The sequence below is a fragment of the Rhinopithecus roxellana genome, chromosome 11 (assembly GCF_007565055.1).
Source record: "Rhinopithecus roxellana isolate Shanxi Qingling chromosome 11, ASM756505v1, whole genome shotgun sequence".
NCBI classification, from domain to species: domain Eukaryota; kingdom Metazoa; phylum Chordata; class Mammalia; order Primates; family Cercopithecidae; genus Rhinopithecus; species Rhinopithecus roxellana.
Genome location: NC_044559.1, coordinates 45,055,557 through 45,074,457, shown reverse-complemented (window position 1 = coordinate 45,074,457; position 18,901 = coordinate 45,055,557). Strand labels below are relative to the sequence as shown.

The 18,901-nt window shown below is 49.4% G+C and overlaps 1 protein-coding gene across 7 annotated transcripts in view; it reads left to right on the top strand.

Annotated features, from left to right (window-relative positions):
- Positions 1-18,901, top strand: part of CTBP2 (C-terminal binding protein 2) — a 239,158-nt gene that overhangs the window by 18,357 nt on the left and 201,900 nt on the right. The window contains exons 1-2 of one of the 7 annotated variants that reach the window (XM_030940087.1): positions 5,441-5,520; positions 5,962-6,135. The exons of 5 other annotated variants lie outside the window; for them this stretch is intronic. The gene's annotated coding sequence lies outside the window, so the exon portion shown is untranslated. Of the gene's footprint in view, positions 1-3,959; positions 4,230-5,440; positions 5,521-5,961; positions 6,136-18,901 lie in introns of those variants that run through there. One more of the 7 variants, XM_030940089.1, reaches the window with a different exon arrangement.

Below are 18,901 nucleotides of genomic sequence, written 5' to 3'. Positions count from 1 at the left end.
ACCGTGTCCCACCAGCCCCTGTTGGAAAGTGCCTGGGAACAGGTGCCTTTTCGTCTGCCATAGCCGCTGGCTGCAGATCCAGAGGGACTGTGAGTGACTGCCAGGCCATGCTGCTTTCTCCTTTCTCTGTGGGGGAAGTGGCTTTGGAGGGAGCCGGGCAATGTGCTTGTGTGTTTGCCGCATGCTCGCTGTGTACTTGCCGTGTGCTTGCCATATGCTTACTGTGTATTTACTGTGTGCTTGCCATGTGATTACCGTGTGCTCGCTGTGTACCTGCTGTGCATTTGCCATGTACTTGCTGTGTATTTATTGTGTGCTTGCCATGTGCTGACTGTGTGCTGTCTCCCTGCTTGCTGTTCCGTGCTCCTGTGACTCCTGGGTGGTCAGGGGCAGTTGAGCACCCTCAGGTCCCCATTACCCTCAGGTCCCCATTTGTTTTCCTGAAGGTAAGAGGCCAGTCAGGACGGCCACCTTTTTGTGGTCAAGAAGGCTGGTTTGTGGAAAACCCAGAGGAATGAGAGCTTCTGAGGTGGGGAAGGTTAGCTGCCCCGGAGGCTGGTGCCGGCCCGGAGGGTAGAGGGCCACGCTTGCAATCCTGGGCTCCATTCCCAACCCCGCCAGCTCCTTGTGTGTCAAATAGGATGCTAGTTCCTCTCACAGGAGGAGTTAATGAGAAGGCGCTGGAGGCTTGTGCCCAGGTGCCCAGCAGAGGAAATGCTTGGCAGGAAGTCCCTATTGCACTCTGGGATATGAGCTGCCACTGACTCATTGCCTCATGGTTTTTGTTTTTATTTTTATGTTATTTATTTATTTGTTTATTTATTTATTTATTTTGAGACAGTCTCACCTGTTGCCCAGGCTGGAGTGCAGTGGTGTGATCTCGGCTCACTGCAACCTCTCCTCTGCCTCCCAGGTTCAAGCGATTCTCCTGTCTCAGAATAGCTGGGATTACAGGCACTCTGTCAGGCCTGGCTAATTTTTGTATTTTTAGTAGAGATGGGGTTTCACCATGTAGGCCAGGCTGGTCTCGAACTCCTGACCTCAAGTGATCCACCTGTCTCAGCCTCCAAAGTGCTGGGTATGCAGGCGTGAGCCACTGCGCCCAGCCACTTCATGATTTTTAATATTCTTTTTTTTTTTTTTTCTTTTTTTGAGACAGGGTCTCACTCTGTTACCCAGGCTGAAGTGCAGTGGTGTGATCTTGACTCACTGCAACCTCCACCTTCTGGGTTCAAGCGATTTTCCTGCCTCAGCCTCCTGAGTAGCTGGGATTACAGGTGCCCACCGCCATGCCCAGCTAATTTTTATGGTTTTTTGTAGAAATGGGCTTTTGCCATGTTGGCCAGGCTAGTCTCGAACTCCTGACCTCAGGTGATCCACCCACCTTGGCCTCCCAAAGTGCTGGGATTACAGGCGTAAGCCACTGCACCCAACCCTTAATATTATTTTCTTTCAATTGGGAGAAACTTGGAATGAGTCTTGGAATTTGTGAAATTGTTAAGTGGGGATCACTGCATTTGCTGATTTTCTGGTCGTTGCCTGAAATGTCCTTTCGGAGCTCATTCTTTGTCCCCTTCCCTCATCACATCAGTCAGGCTGAGGGCAGGTGGAAGCCGCAGTGATCGTGATTGGCCAGCCCTGACTGACGTTCCCGTGATCTCGGAGCATCTTGTGTGCATGCATTTGCAGTATGAGAAAACCCTTTGATGTCTTTGAGCTCAGACCAAATGTGACCTTGATTCCTGGCCTGAAATTAATGTCTAAGCATTCTTGGCTTCTTCTGGGTGGTCGTCTGTGAATAAACTGCCATGCAGTGAGTATGATGGAAACATACCCTCCAGGACATAGCTTACCAGATTTCAGCGGGGCTTCCCGGTGTAGCGTGAGGACACTCGGGTGCATGGGTTAGTAGCTGAAAGGTGGGTGGACACTGCAGCGTGTCCTTAAGGGCTCAGGGACAGTTCAGCAAGGGTTGGGGAAGGGGTGTGCTAGATGCTGAGTGGAAGTCGCACGTGTGTGGCCACCGGTCTGCTTTCGGACGGTGATGAGAACAAAGTTCTTTACTGTCTGGAAAGGTGATCTGGGGACCTTTTCACAGGTGTCCTGGATACAGGATGCTTTCCCAGGACCCGTCTGGGGCTCCACATCTATCTCCACACTTTGGGTGGGGAAGTTGCTTCCCTTGGGTGGATCCAAACATTCCAGCTGACTTCTTGGAGGGAAGTGAGTTGAGAGCCCCTCCAGAGGTGCGTGTTCAGGTGAGTAGCTTGCTATTACGTGCCCAGGCCCAGCTGGCCTAGACTGGAAGCTCCCACAGTCAAAAACAAAAACAAAAAACAAAAAACAGGGGCTAATAAACTTGAACAGTCAGAAAAAGACAAGGCAGACAGTCTTTTGGGTGTGTGCAGTATTAAATCACTTTGAAAGGGGACCACTTAAGAAAATCCTCTGCCCTCATTCAAGAATACTAGAAATACGTTAATTTGGTGGAATAATTATAATGGTAGCTACCATCGGTTTTTTTTCTTTTTTTTTGACTGTCACCCAGGCTGGAGTACAGTGGCGCAGTCTTGGCTCACTGGAACCTCTGCCGCCCGGGTTGAAGCAATTCATGCCTCAGTCTCCCATGTAGCTGGGATTACAGGTGTGCGCCACCACACCCGGTTAAAGTTTGTATTTTTAGTAGAGGCGGCTTCACTATGTTGGCGAGGCTAGTCTGGAACTCCTGGCCTAAGGTGATCTCGCGACCTCAGCTTCCCAAAGTGCTGGGATTACAGGCATGAGCCACCACGCCTGGCCAGTAGTAGCTGCTGTCTATTGAGTGCCAGGAATGTGCCAAGCAGGGAAGATGCAGATGTATTTGGTGGATGCATAATAGTAATGGCTAATGCGCCGCTCACAGGCTAGAGACAAAGTAGACTCAGAGAAGCTCAGTGACTTTCCCAGGAACACACAGCTCTTGGACAGCTGCTATATGGAAACCACAGGGACTCATCAGAAGCCAGTTCCTTTGCACAGTTAGCTGAGTGAAGAGACGGACGGGCACAGCTATGTTTGGAGTTCTTAGGTTCGTCATTTTGCACCCCAGAATCAAGGTCGCAGGGTGAAACTCTGTAGTTCTGGAGCCTGAAAGGCAGTTGACATCCTGGCTGGAAACGTACATTTTCATTTTACATTTATTTGGGTAGTGGTTTGCTGGTCTGATTTTTTTTTTTTTTTTTAACCATTTGGCTTGGAGAAATTTTCCCTTTGGTTATGGTAATTACCCTTTCCTGATAAGTAAATTGATTACAGCGGCTCTTTCCAATCTTGCACGTTTGATTATCCACGAGCCTCCTTCTGCCTCTTAATCTTATTTTTAGCACAGTCCTTGAAACCTCTGTGTGAAACTGTCCATCTTCCGCTGTTTCTGAACTGCCGAAGGTCATTTTCACCAGCCCCATCAAACGCGGATGTGTTTCAAGTCAAACACAGCCATTTGAACCAGTTTCAAACAGTTGCGTTTCAGGTGTCAGCGTGGTGGGGACAGGACCTGCTGCATGAGGTCCGTGTTGCTTGGGATGGTCTCGGATCACCCAGCGTGACTCCGTTGGCTCCGTTGGTTCAGTTGGCTCCAGGATGAGTGCACTTGACCAGAAGCTCCAGCGACACTGAGATTATAAGGGAGCCGGGTGAGCGGAGACTGTGTTGTGGACACCAGCCGAGTCCGAGTGGGAGGAGACACCAGGACCTATCAGCAACCTGCCCTGGACTTTGTTTCCTCATGTGTGTGCCCAGGGCTTTGCGGATGATTTGCCCTAGATGGAGTTAATGCTGCAGTTGTTATAAGAGCATCTCTGGCTCTACTTTTGAAGCTAGTCACCACCTTTATTTTTGTAAACTAGTGAGAGGAGCGTGGCTGGCTCTGAGGGTACAGAGGTGCCCCTCATGTGGTCCCCTGGGGTCTTCTCCGCATCTGAGGGTTCTCAGAGGCCACGTGAGTCAGTAGCCCCAGTGGACTCCGGATGTTTTGTGAGCCTTACCTCGATAAGAATAAAAACGTTTTGGTGTGTGATTTGATTTGTTTGCTAGAAGATTAGTACAAAAGCAGGAAGGAAAAAGAACGTGGTGGAGGTGATTGCTAGAGGCTGGCAGAAGGTTATTTACGGATTTTTGCTGACAGTCCTTGTTGAAAGGAATTCCCTGTGAGATTTATGAAGCCTTTCCGATTTATTGTCTTTCCAAGTAAGGTAAGCAAATAAATAAGTTATTCTATTTTATTATAAACACAGCCAATGTAAAATTAAAAATAAGAGGAAATGGGCCTCCATTTTTTCAGCCTAGTGTGTTTCAGGAAAGCATCTTGGAGAGGCTTTTTGTTTTGTGTTTGGCTAAAGCACATTGTGCATTTAAAAGATAAAGTCGGTGCCTTGATGTTGTATGTGCAGGTCACCATCCTTGGAGGGGACTGGTTGCAGCCTTGGCGGGGTTGACAAGATGGTGAGGACAGAGGAGCTGTAATTATTCAGGACTAGTCCACCAGAGTCACCAGGGACTCCCAGGCCCCTTGGGAAGTAAGGCTGAGGGGTTTCCGAGACTCTGCTCTGGGTTTGACCACAGCCGCTGCCCCCAGAAAGGACCCTGTCTCCTGAGGCCCACGTCCTAGCCAACTGGTGACATCTTCCTTCTTCCTGTCGTCTTGATTTCTTTGTCTCTTCTCCTTAAACTCAGAAATTGTTGGTGCTTTCAGTATCTTGGCAAATTGTGATTTTGGTGATACAGATGTGTAAAGACCCGCATGGGAAATTTAGATTTTTAGGTAAAGAATAAGCAGGATTATGAGACCTTGTTGTAAACACACCTCTCGTTTTCGGCGGTGATGTCAGCGCTGAAGATTTGGGTGGGTCAGGTTTGGTGACCTGTGTCCCGCTAAAGGCAGCTCCCGCTCCTGACACCAGCCGGGACCCCATTTGAAATCACTCCTGGCTCTTTCAAGGCCCTGGGCAACGCCATCAGGGAAACATCCTGTTACCATTTTGGGAGAATGTTTTACGTCTCTGCCCCTAGATGTCCCTGTGCTAGTGAAGCTATTTTGGGGGGACTAATAGGCGGCGTTTGGACGGTGTCTTGTAGCTGTCAACTGATGACTGTTCAAGTTCGTCAGCCCCTGGTATGTAGTAGGTGCATGTTGGAGATTGAGTGAGTTACATTTTTTGCAAGGGTTTGTTTTAGGAGCAAAAGAGACCTAAGTAGGGAGGCTTGGAAGGTGCTGAGGGCATAATTCCTGCAAGAATGGGTTCCATGGGGCTCATTTTCTTTCTTTCCCACTTCCTCCACAGTGCCTCATCCCACTCCAGTAAGCACACGAAAGAGGAGAGCCTTTGTTCAACTCAGGGCTAATGAGGTGGGCACCGGGGTGGGGATGGGGGAACAGTGTGGCCGACGCTTTTCTGGGGTGGTGGCCTGAACAAGCCTGACCTGCTCTTGCCTGCGAGGAGCTGACCAGCCAACCAGAGAACAGTGGACAGGCGATTCAGCTGGGTGAGCCTGACAGGGGGATGGGTCTGGGGCCTGGGGAGCCCCACCCATGCACCCTGAGATCAGGGCTGGCCTTTCACAGGAGGTAGGCTGTGAGCTGTGAGGGTGAGGGGCCAGCCTGGGCCTCCCTCCCTCCAGCTTACCCTCCCTTAGGAGGCCACCCCCTGCCTGGGTCCCGCCAGCCCCTTCATTCTCATCCTTATCTGGATCTGAGAATCACCTGGAGAGCTTTGACAACAGATCCCAGCTTAATCCTCCCCTCAGGTTCTGAGTGTGTGGGCCACAGTGGCATCTGCCTTGATACTAAAAAGTTCCCAGGTGACTCTAATGAACAACCACTGCCCAGCCAGCACCCCTCAGCTGAGGCCATTTGTCCTGTTCTGCTCGTGGGCCGGAAGGGATGGGCTAGATAATCAGGTAAGTCCTAACTTCCCTGTCCCACAGACTGGGAGCAGCGGCAGAGGGCAGGAGGCTGCCCTGGGAGGCCAACTCCTTAAATGCACATCTGACTGACGGGTACGCCCCTGCTGTGGGGCCAGGCAGGAGAGCAGCACCGGGGCACCCAGGACCACACAGCGAGAAGTGTGAGCCCAGCGTGGCCTGGCTTCCCATCAGCAGGTGAGGGTCATCTTTCAGGCCTGTTTCACTTCCTCAAAAGAATGCAGTGGAATGAACCCCGTAAGGCGAGGTGCCTGTGCGCGTGGGGATGAAGAGGAGGGCTAGCTGCTGGGATCTTCCTGCCTTGGTCCATGTGTAGCTGGAAGGAGAAAGCAGCTGTTGCCTAGGAGACAAAGCTGGAGGGCTTGACTCAGACCATGGACCTCTCAAGGCTTCCTGCCTGGGTGGGGCATCAGCCCAGAAACCCCATGAGGCGATGGGGGATGGGATGGGGAGGGTCATAGATGCATTTCTGTAGAAAAAGAATCCGGCTTTCCAGTGTCTCAAGGGATTCTGGGACCTTACATTTTTTTCAGAGCCCTCAGATGGGAATCCTTGGCCTACAAAGGTGGGAGGCTGTCTTGTGGACAGTAGGGAGAGCAGGACCTGGAGCGGGTGCTACAAGGAACAAAGGCCACCTGGAGGCTTTCCTAGGAATTGACTTCCTTCCTGGTGCTTGGCTTTTGTAGAAGGCAGAGTCGGGGAGAGACTGGGGCCTTGGTTTCCTCCCGGGGTGCAGGAGGAAGTAAACGTAATGGTGATACCTGGATCAAGAAGGGGCTCCCTCTAGCTGGGTGCAGTGAGTGTGGGGGCGCACCAAGGCATCCATGCACAATGTAGCCTCGCCGCTGCCTATGATGGGAAGGTTTGAGGTTCTGAACGTCGGCTAAGGTCCCCGGGGGTTGGCTGTTGGGATGAACGTGGGTTCTAGTATTAACGTGGGTTTTAGTATTATTGAGGGTTCAGTATACCGGGGGCGGGGGGCATGAGGAGCTAAGCAGCAGGGTAGGTGGAGCAGGGAGGGCTGTGCCTGACTCCCTCTCCAGGTTGGGAGGGAACAAGGGGAAAGGCTGGGGGAAGATGGGAGGAGGCCTGGCCACACGCATCTGTCCTGTTGGCTCCTTTCACTGAGGACCCGCAGAGGTGGCCCAGGGTGCTGGGCGCTTCAATTTCCTTCATTGGTCAGGTTCTCTTCGTTCTCCCGCGCCGCGTGTCTGGGGTTGCCGTGGTGGGGTAGCAGAAAAGGAGGGACTTGCCAGCCTGGTTCTCCAGCCTTTGTGGGCTTCCGTTGGTCCTGCCTGGCAGAGTGCTCTTTGCTCAGAGGAGTCACCAGCAGTTGCTGGGAGCGGTAGGATTATGGTCCCTACCTGGGAATCAGTACAAGAATTTGCTGTGAACTCCCCTGATGGAAGCAGGGGTCCAGGAAGCAGAGGGACGGGAATTCCCCACCTGGCGGTCCCTACAGAGGCGTGGACCTCCCTTTCTCCCCCCTTCCTCCTGCCCTGTCGTCTCTGCTGAGCAGGGCACGGGGGGCTTCCGCTGGGTGCACTTGAGTTGGCTTAGATTTGAATCTACTCTTATTGCTGTGTACTCTGGCATGAGACCCTTTAAGCCTCAGTCTCTCCGCCTCTGAGTTGGGAATCGTCATGTTGGCTGTTGGTGATGGGTTTCTTAAATCTGGTCATTGGGACTGCTCAATATTTGCATTTTCAGAACAGCATGCGGCGAGTAGTGCTCCAGAACAGGACTTCGGAATGTTCCCATTTGTTGTTTCTTCTGAACGTGTCCTTTTCAAATCTGATCTGTAGTTTGTTTCTTGCCTAATATCCTGCCTGCTAAGTTTTACGTGCCTTTCTGTGCATTTCCTTTTTGGAACCACGTTTTATCACCCATGCAAAAAGAAGCTGCTCCAGCCTTGGAGCCATGGTGAGGAAGTGCCTGCCATTCAGAAGTCAGCTGCAGTGTTCCACATGCTCGGCTGAACGGGAATGAGGTGCTTCCCCGTCCCTGAAGCGCCCACAGTGCGGAGGAGAGATGGTATACGCACTTCTGCTTTAGGGAAGTTATTAGGCTTTGAGAGTCTTTGTAAATACAACTTGGATTAGATTTGTTCATGTTGGCTTATTATTTCCAAGGCAAAAACAGTCATTTCAAAAGACCAGACTAGCCTCTTTAAAGCGATTTCGAGTTTACAGTTGTGTTCAAATGTGTTCTAATTACACCCTCCAAACAACAAGCCTCTGTTTTCAGATTGAGAAAACAAAGGATCCAGATTGAAGGACTGCTCAGACACCCTCCGAAGAGGCCGCCCTGCCTGCGCTCCTCCTGGCTGCAGAGGACACCCACCAGGCTGCAGAGCCTGTTTGCCTGTCCCCTGGTTTTGAGTTTCTGGCCTGATCGTTGCACGCTTGGCTTTACTGCTACTTTGTGAAACTCTCTGCTGAGATTTTAACTTGAGCACTACTTTCAGGGCACACGATGGAATTGAGACACATCTTGGGGGATGGGTAGGCAGGTGAGCAGGTCTGAGGAGGAGGCTGGGTCTGCCTTGACCTGTCCTCTCCCATCTCAAGATACTTCCCAGCAATTGGTGCTTGATGCTGAAGGTCATACTGAGATGGAGGCTATGCGCAAGAGTTTGAATCTGTGTGGTCCTCTGTGGGTGCTCACCAACCTGCTGTATGTGGATTTCCATGCACCAGACACCTGCTCTTAGAATGTGCCTGGCAGCTTGAGCAGGATTGAGGGGATCTAGAACTTTCTCCTGGCTGCTTCCCCCATAGTCAAGGTTAGCAAGCAGGTGCAGGGCCAAGTTCAGGTATGTGGGCCACAGGCAGCCCCTTTAAACCCAGTCATCCATTTTGATTCTTCTCTCCTTGCGGTGGCACTTGTCAAAACAGACTTCGTCTTCTGGGGCTGTCATTCTAAGCATCGTTTTGCCATACTGTTAAAATTTTCAGAGTGTTCGCTTGATTTGTGTTTATTGAAACTCAATTCATTAGGATGATGTGAAAATAGCACTCCACTGTTTACCAGATCGGATTCTTGTTGTTGGTATTTCAGTACATCATCTGTTCTCACTTGAATATCGTGGAATTTGTTGGTAAAGTGCTGTGCAGATGAAAACCCATATTTTAGTGGAGTTTTTTTTAATTCAGATAAGTTTATAAGTATTATATACCCAAGGTGCTTGATTTGCCATTTGATTCAGAGTCAATATGAATGTGCGAATACTGGTGCTTGGCTTGGGCTTTGAGAGTTTGGGGGTGTGCTGGGAGACAGCTGCAAGGATTAGGACTGTACCAGGTGCTGAGTCTGAAATCCCCCTCTTCCAGCTCCACCCCTTGCCAGCTGTTTGACTGCTGCCAAGTCCCCCAACTCTGGGGACCCCAGACCTTCATCTGTGAAATGGCCATTCCCGTGTTTCTGACAGGGCTATTGGAAGACTTCATTGAAGACATTCTATTGGTTTTTCTTTTTTTTTTTTTTTTTTTTTTTTTGAGACGGAGTTTCGCTCTGTCGCCCAGGCTGGAGTGCAGTGGCCGGATCTCAGCTCACTGCAAGCTCCGCCTCCCGGGTTTACGCCATTCTCCTGCCTCAGCCTCCCGAGTAGCTGGGACTACAGGCGCCGCCACCTCGCCCGGCTATCTATTGGTTTTTCAGCACTTGAACATCTCTGGACTCAAGTTGTGTCGTAAAATTGATTACAAGCCATAGTTTATTTGATGGCATTTTTTTTTTCTCCCTTAGTGGTTTATAAAATGATGCTGGTCTAAGGTTTGATGATGTCTTAGACTTGAAGAACGTGAACCTGTTTTTGCAAAAGTTTTAGAGTTTGGCATTTTCCAACAAAAAGGCAGTTGCTAGACGTCTGAATTGGTCAGCGAAATTCCACTTGTTACCAGAGGATTTACTAGTTGCACTTCTAGAGTTGTTGGCGTCTCTTTTCTGATTTGATTCAGTGGTCAGATCACCAGGGTTCTTGTGTTCAGAGACCCAGAGAGCTATAATGCTTCCAAAACAAGCCTGACCTAGGACTGAGACAGAAGGTGAGTACGGCGGAGACCACCAGGTCCACCAAAGGGCCCTGCTTCCCATCTACTCATAGGGACTTGCTGCTGGAGTGGCTGCCCAGCTACCACCCCAAGCATCTGTCGGAGGCCCCATGATAGTTCCCACATGGAATGTGGGTGGCAATGTGTATCACTTCCCGGCAGCAATAATTAAGAAACAAGTGTGCCTTGCCCAGTTTTTCTTCTGTTGTCTGTCAGCTGGATGTGGAAAATCCAGCAGAGAATGGTGCTGGGGGAGGATTCTGGGCGCCTGAATCACTCTGTGGAGCAGAGTTGTCCATTAGGAGCGTGAGCCTGATGTTCTTGTGATTTAGAAATCAAATTCTATTGTGTTGGGCTGATACACAATTTTAGGCTTGTTGGTTAAAGCAGACAATGTGAACATAAGTAGTACAGTGACTTGGATAGTCCCAACCTGCTGCTGCCCCTCTCCCTGTCCCACACTCCACTTGCGTTAGACAGAAGGCAGCGCTGTCTCCCATTCACCAGGCCTAAATGAACCTCATGGCTTGACTTCACTCATTCTTGCCCATTTATTCACTGAGTCCTATAGATTCTGCCCCTCCCTTCTGCCCTTGTTTGGGGGCCTCACACCTACCCAAATGACATCCACCTAAACACTTTGGGTTCCGCTAGGTGCCCTTAAAGCCTGATTTTCAAACGCTGGAGAAGTTTAGAAGCAAGTCGGGCTGTAAAATTGCAGCAATGACCTGGCATGGTGTGGCAGCCATGAAGATGCTCCTGATCTTCTGCTTCTGGGAATGTGAGTGACCATCAGTAGGCTCCAGCTGCTATGTTCTGAATCCCATGGTGGAAATCCAGCACGGCGTTCCCAGACAGCCTGCGCTCTGCGGGCTGGGACGGGACAGCAGATGAAGGCTCCTCCTCCCCAGCTTCCTGCCTTCCATGCCATCTCATCTGCATCTGCTGTCAGACTTGCGTATCCCTCTGCCTCCCCGCCTGTCTGCCTCCCCAAGAAGTCTCTTCCAGAGCTGATCGTGTCTTGGCTTCGGTTTTTGGAAGACCCGAGCTAACACACATTGTATTTAAGATACAGTGGGTCATAGGCGATACCCAGGAATTTCCTCCAGCTTGGACAGGAAGCTCTTTCCCCTCTTTGGGTTGCTGTGTGCCTCCCTCTAAAATGAGGGGGCGATGCTTGGCAGTTTCTAGAACCTGTACAGATCAAGACAACCTGGGAGTTAGAGTTCTGCTGCTCTTGTCTGACAGTATAGTTGGTCTCTAAATATGCTTTTATTGTGCCTTCCCCACCATCTGGGTGAAGCATCAGTAATGAAAATGGAGTGGAGGCTGCATTGACCTTTTCGAGTGTCCACGCACTATATTTTAACTGGGAAGTTGCATGTATTTTCTATACTTAATACTTTAAAAGCCTCTTGGGCCTCTTGAGAGGCTTGTAAGTGCAGCCCACGTGTGACTTGAGCTGGGAACGCAACTTCAGATTGAGAAGTCCCACTTTTATAGGACACAGCATTTAACAGCAGCTGCGTTCAAGTCGTGTGGCATTTAGCAGCGTGTTCCAAGTGGACCTGTGGTAATCATTTTGCTCTTGGGGAACTGTGGCCAAGGGCTGCCTTGCCTCCGAAGAGACTCAGCGAGGGAAGGCTAGAAATCCTGTGGACTGGCCAGGCATGGTGGCTCACACCTGTAATCCCAGCACTTTGGGTGGCAGAGGTGGGTGAATCACCTGAGGTCAGGAGTTCAAGACCAGCCTGACCTGATATGATGAAACCCTGTCTCTACTAAAAATACAAAAATTAGTCAGGCGTGGTGGTGTGCACCTGTAATCCCAGCTACTCGGGAGGCTGAGACAGGAGAATCGCTTGAACCTGGGAGGTGGAGGTTGCAGTGAGCTGAGATCGTGCCATTATACTCCAGCCTGGGCAACAAGAGCGAAACTCTGCCTCAAAAGAAAAAAAAGAAATCCTGTGGGCTATACTTGGGGGTTCTTTGCCCTGCTTCCAAGCCCCGCACAACCAGCATGTGGCACATGTCATTGTCCTGGGGTTTTCCTGTGGGGGCTGGTCCTTTTCAGTGCAGGGTCCTCCTGTTTCATCAGCCTGCATCAGCACAAACAACCCTGACCATGTCCTGGGCCTCCTTGAACTCATAGGCAGAGGTTGCTGCTCTGTCGTGTGCTGTTTGCAGACTTGGACTTGGAGTAGTTAATCTCCCTGTGCCTCCAGGGCCTTGGTCCTCACAGGTGTTTCTGCGCTCCTCCTTGCAGAGACAGGCGTCCTGTGAATCGCTCTGAGTAGAAGGTTCCCAGCTGAGGTTTTGGAGTCTCCTTTGGAAGGTCGTCTTGGTATTGTTTTCAGCCCCTTGTTGGGAAAACTGGACAGGTGGGCCTGACCACCTACGATGAATGTGCACACCACCCCTGGGTTCGGCAGGACACACTGTGCCCCCAGCCCCAGTCATCTTCTGTTGGGCCACATTTCTTGGCTGAATTTCAGATCTTCACCTGGAGCACGGATCTCATGACCTGAGGTCAACTTGTTTGTGGTTCTTTCTGTTTAGTTTTTCTTTGAGGTAAAACTTAGGGGAAGTGTTGGGAGGGAAGTGGGGATTGGTGGGGAAGGGGCTGGGAAAGGGAATGAGGTCAAATGAAATGCATGACCTTAAGTGTGCCATTTGGTTAGTTCTAACACATGCACATACCTGCGTACCCCCAAAGCCCTCCCAAGAGCATACAGTCACTCCAGAAAGTCCCCCTGGGCCCTCCCAGGCTTTCCCCACCCTCACCTCCCTGATCATCTCAGGCCACCACTGTTTGGGTTTCTTTTCCTTCAACAGAAGTAGTTCTGCTTGTTCTAGAATTTCATGTACTACTATGTAATACATATATGTACGTTATACACAGTGTATATATGTATACATGCAGTATGTATGTATATTATGACACATGTACCTTTTTGCGTGAAGCTTTTTTCATGCCACACACATGATGTATTTGAGATTTTTAAGACATTCTGGGCCAGATTCTCCCCTCGTTCCTTTTTACTTCTGAGTAGTGTTCCATTGAGTGACTTGACCGGAGTTTCTTTACCCGCTCACCCATTGATGGACACTTGGGCTGTTTCCAGCTTTTCACTATTCTGAGCAAGTGGCTATGAACCATTCTCATGCATGTCTTTTTGTGGACATATGATTTCATTTCTCTTGGGTAAGTTCCTAGAAATGGAATTGCTGGGTCATGGAGTAGGTGTATGTTTAGTCTTACAAAGTGGTTATAACATTTTGTGCTTCCACCAATCATGTATGGAAGTCAGCTATTTTTTAAACCACCCTACAGAATGTTGGCTTTCTGCTTGGGTGGTGGAGTTGGATGGGAGGGTGAGTGGGTAGGGCCCCCTCCTCTCCCTTGACCCCCCACCTCCCCACTAGCAAGATGGAGGCAGGGGTCTGCACTGTTGACTCTGCTGGGCGTGGGCTGTGGAGTTCACATGCTCTGGAAGATGTAGCTGTGCCCTCTATATTAGGGTGGGGCCTGTTTCTCTTGGCTTTTCCTGGCGATTCTGAACAATTCTTGTTCCTTCATTCCTTCCCCACACCTCCCAGTGTCTCTCCCTTCCCACTGCTTCTTCTTGTCCCCAAAATACCATGCTCTCTGATGAAGCTCCAGGCTAGTAAGTCAAGAATGAAGGTCGTGGCCTTTGGTACTTGGTGTGTTCCTGGTTCTTTCTGACACCTGTGCCCACTGTTTTTGCATTCATGACTGACAAGTGGATTTTTGGAGCCTACTGATGGTCACGTGGTAGCACATGCTGTCCTAGTTTGCTTCCGTGTGAGGACGGACACTTGGCTAAGTAGGTGTTCTAAACAGCTGCTCCCAGAGCAGCCTCACCATGAGCTGGGGCCACCCAAGAACCCGGCATCTGAGTGTGCTAGCCTCATTGGCCTCGGGAAGCTGCAGCCAGCTTTTCCAAGTCTCTGGGGTCATTACTTTTAGAAGCACGTTTTATAGGGTTACTAGAATGTCCTTTTAAGTGGATTCCATTTTATGTATTTATATGCTACCATTTTCAAGAAAGTTCTTTGAGGACTCAAAAAGTAGATGCCGTAATAGGGATTGAGAATTAGGGGAGAGCAAATACAGCAAAATTGATTTTAAAATGCAAATACAGCAACCGAAAATTTCAGGACAGTTGCTATAACAGATACCTTAAGTTGGGCAGCTCTGTCTGAGTTTAGGGAGGGGCGACATGTGTCCTTGAAGGAAACGCCTTGCTACAGGGAGCTGCGTATCGGGCATAGTGACGGCTGTAAAGCGCCCTGCCACCAACCATGGTCTGCCAACAGATGCCAGGCCTGGGTTCCCACAACTGCTTCTTGTGCTTAAGATTGCTGGAAAGAGTCAGAAGTACAGACTGGAGGGACATTTAGAGGAGGCTGTTCCATGTGGGTCCTTTTAGGGATACCGTTTGATTTAGGATAGCATTTACAATACCTCACCAAACACTGAGCCAGTTGATACAGATCTATTCTCCCAAAAAACTTATTGATCTCAGCTGGGCTTTTGATAGGCATTTGAGAGAATATGATTGACATTCTGCTTTCTTCCCAGGAACTGACGTGCAGGGCTAGCCCTGGTGACCTGCCAGCCTCTCAGATGTGCAGGTGGACAGTGGTTGAGGCAGGCCTGTTGGTTCCAGTGACACAGACATGACATCAGGGCAGGATTGCGTTTGTTTGGATTGTTGATGGGGACTACAGGGAGTGAGGCAGTGATGACAGTGGTTGCAGGTGAACTGAGTTGGAGGGGTTGATGGAACATGCAGTTGGACGGAAGTATCTAGAAGGCAGGTGGTGAGGAGCCTCTGGAGTGCCTTTGATTTGAGAGCATGTCAGTAGGGCTGAGGCAGAGTTGCCGTCCCTCCTTTGTCCGTGCCTACTTCATGTAACAACACTCTGCTGTTTCTTGTTTGAATTCTTTGAGGATAAGATTATGTCTCATTTAATTTCCAGCCTTCCTTACTTAATAGTACCTGGCTTGTTCGTAGTTGATGCAGTATTGGGATGGACAAAGTAGAGTAGAGTAGAGTAGAGAGAGAGAGAAAGTGTGTGTGTGTATGCACGTGTGTGGTGCAGCAGGAAAGACAGATGGCAGCTGAGAATGGGCTGTTGGCTTTGACCATCAGAAGTGCGCACAAGCTCTTTTGGATGTGTGTGTATGTGGAAGATGTGAATGTGGTGTGTAAATGTGGAAATACCTGTAGATGTGTATATGTGTGTCTCTATGGTGGGGGGTGGTGATCGGAATAAAAGCTTGATGGCAAGGATCAAATAAGAAATATTAGCACCTAGGGGAGCAGACAGTAGCTTCTCCAGGGCGGAGGCTGGGAGGTGCGAGCACGTCTGCCCTCACAGGGAAGGAACACGTACGTGGCTTTCTTGATTGGGCCTGGCCCTGCTGTGTATTTTGGTTCATCTGTGGCTTTCTGCCTTTGCTGTCTCCATCCTCAGCTGTACCACATGTCAGTTTGTGGGACCTGGCCTCATGGATGGCATTTTCTGGCACTTCCTATCCATACCCTAGGAGTGGAGTTCACCACCCAAGGAAGAGAATTTTAACCTGAACCCAAAGAGAGAAGCCCCTTAACTTGCTTTTTTCACCCCCACACTCTTGATGTCTTTTAAGTCCCAGTGTCTTTTGAGTTTGGCTTTGGTTGGTAAGTTTCATGACTGCCTGTTTTTAAGTGGAATTAGAACTTAAGTTACCGAGAATCACAGTGTCTTGCTAGGTAGCATTCCTCTCGACCCTGCGAAGTGAGCTTCTGAGAGGCTCAGTGACTTGCCTGAGGTCACATAGTTGGACAAGGCAGAAAAGCACCAGCAGCTGAGCTGGCCTTCTGCGAGGTGTGTTCGGCGGGCCTCTCCCAGGCCACCGCTGCAATGTGGTCTAGCGATACAGGCCAGAGCCCTGGCTCCTCCTTACCCTCCCGCAACCTCAGTCCACTCCTGCCTCTTAGGTGGAAGGCATTGGCTTTGGCTTGAGACTGGGTTAGGCATGTTTTCTGTTTGGTTTCTCGAATGCTCAGCCCTGACACTTCTTCAGCTGTTCTTAGGATCCCTCGAACAAACGTTGGTTGGGGATCGGGGACTGACTTGTTTACACTTCTTCCGATTTGAGGGAAATACCAAGAGACTGGCAGAGGGACAGCCCGAGCTGTGGCTCCCTTTCTTTGCACAGATCTCAGGAACTTTCTGCTGCTTTTGCTGTCGTCTCTGCTGGATGCCATCTCTGCTATGAGGTACAGCAGTTAGGGAACATTCGCGTCCCCATCACTCTGATCACTCTGTTGACTGGCTTTTGGACACTGAGTGACCCCATTCACTCTATCCCTGGTGACTGGTTTTTGGACAGTGGGTATGCGACATGTGTGTGACCCATGCTTAACCCACTCGGAGCCCTTATCTGAGCACTATTTGTCAGGTGCTAAGAAGGCAAGCTTCAATTGACTTAAGTTCCAGGGGGGATGTTTGCTTTTTATGAAAATGATGCTTAGTACCTCCTTACCAAGACAATGGCAGAATAGACCAGACTGTTGCGTTCAGAGATTCCCAAACACTGGATATTGACAAGGTTTGCTTTCCTTAAGTTGAGAAGAGGCTGAAGTATAAGGCTTATCTGTCTCTCAAAGCATTTTAGAAGAAAGATATATCTATGCTCTGTGTTTAAATATAGCATGGTGTTTGCTACTCGGATGGCAAATAAGCCATTGAATATGTAGGTCATTGACTTATGAGAATGAGTTTGGAGTTTTCTTTGCATCTGATTAACACTGTCTTACAATTGGGCTGTTGATGCTACGCCAAAATTGGGTTACACAGAGTTCAGCAAGCCATCTGGGAAGAAAACTGGAAGAACTATGAGAGGATACCTCTGTCCCCTTAAGGTGTTAGGAGTGTGACTTGGTGTTGGGCCCTGTGGCTACAGCCAGTGGCAGTGGCACCAGCTGCTCCCAAGTTACACTGGGGAGAAACACATCTGAGTGCCGTGCGTCTGTACATACCTACCAGGAGGGAGGGGGCAGAGGGCTATACTTCATCGAGATAAATGCCAGTGGTGTATTTTAATACATTCTTGATTCAGAAGGCACTGTTTGGAATTGCATATTTAAAAGGAAACTGCCGTCCCCTTTTGAAGGTATGTGACATTTAAAAGATCTGTAGCAGAAGATTGGTTTGACAGCTTTGAATTATAATTGAAAGAGTTTTTGTTTTAAAAAAGAAAATGATTACTTCTATTTTAAATGTCATCACAAAGACATAAATATGTTTAATCAAATTATATATTTAATTTATGTAGAATATAATTTCTGTTTGTGTGGAAGAGTCACTGGCTTGTGTGTGTTTTAAGCAGCTTTAAAGCTAAGCAATGTTGATGATTTGAAAGTGGTTCAGCTTTTTGAGTAAATGGCTGTTTAAGGGTTTATAGAATTTCAAAAAATAGTATTATTAAAATCTATATATTTTTTATGTATGCACATGTACCTAGTGGCACATTTTGGGAGAGGGAGGTACTTTTATTATGGTTGCTGAGAGATAGTAAAGATAAACTGTCAAATGAATTGAAAAAAGTGTAACCCTGAAGATAATAAAGGCGGAAACGGCAAAGACGCTCCTGCAATTTTCTTCTTTTGGATTCTTTGAATCAGCAGGGAGTTACCGGGAGTGCTAGTATCTAGTATGCCAGATCTCCTTAAAAGGGAGGCAGCAGGGGAGGCCCAGGAAAAGACACAGAGTGCCACAAAGACCTTTCGGGTGATACAAAAGGCTGGTGTGGCATTTGAGGGCACCAGCAGGGTCCCCAGGCTCGAGAAGCAGGGGCGTAGCTCTGGGTCTCCCCTGACCCTAGCGATCTGCTAGCGCACTCCAGCTCTAGAACTTTCTTTGAGCAAGCTGGGTGTTGGAAGCCAGCCAGCCCAGCGTACAACTGTGTGTGTCAGTTGGGGACAGTCTTGGCCTGTTCCAGCCTGCTCTGTAGTTTTGATTTAGCCAGACTGGGTCAGGGAGTCCTGAAGTTATTACCCACCAGAGTGGCACTTGCCCAGCACAGCCGCCCCGGGGGCTGGTTTTCTCTTCTGGGCTGTCCTCTCCAGGGCTGCTTTGTCAGGGAACGCGCCCTCTGTTGGGTGTGGCCCTGGGAGGCCTGGGCAGCTGGCAGCACCTGGGCGAGAACAATGAGTCAGTCATGCCCGCTCCCAGGAAAGAATTGACGTAGCATGAGCATCTCTGCCAGCTCCAGTGGGAGAAGGTCAGGGTTCAGGAATTGTGAGCTCTGAGACAGGATGCACCCCGGGGCCCCTGGGGAGCCGGAGGACTCAGATCCCGGTTGAGTGCGTAAGCAGTGTCAACAGGGCCAGTTCCTCATGGCCCCTCCTTGTAAGCGCTGATCCCCTAAAGAAAGGAATTGCCCTACTTAGTGGCCAGCATGAGCTAAACCACACAAACCAAAACATGACAAATCTGTTTGTTACTTTAAAAATTAAACTTATTTTGAAGCAATTGCAGATTCACATACAGAATGAATTCACAGGGTAGGAGAAGGTAATACAGGAGATCCCTTAAACCCTTTCCCTGGTGCCCTCCAGTAGTAACATTGTGCAGAGTTCTGGTAATAGCAACACAGCGGAGAAATTGACATGGATAGAATCTATGGATACTATTCAGAAATCCCTAGTGTAACATGTACTCATTTGGCTGTGTATTTAGTTCTGTGCAATTTTAGCATGGATAGGTCTCTTCGTACCAGCCCAAGAATCCCCCCTTTTCCCTTTTATAGCCACACCCACTTCAGGTGGCCAGGACAGTCCCCAGCTGAAGCACATGGTCGACACGCACGAATA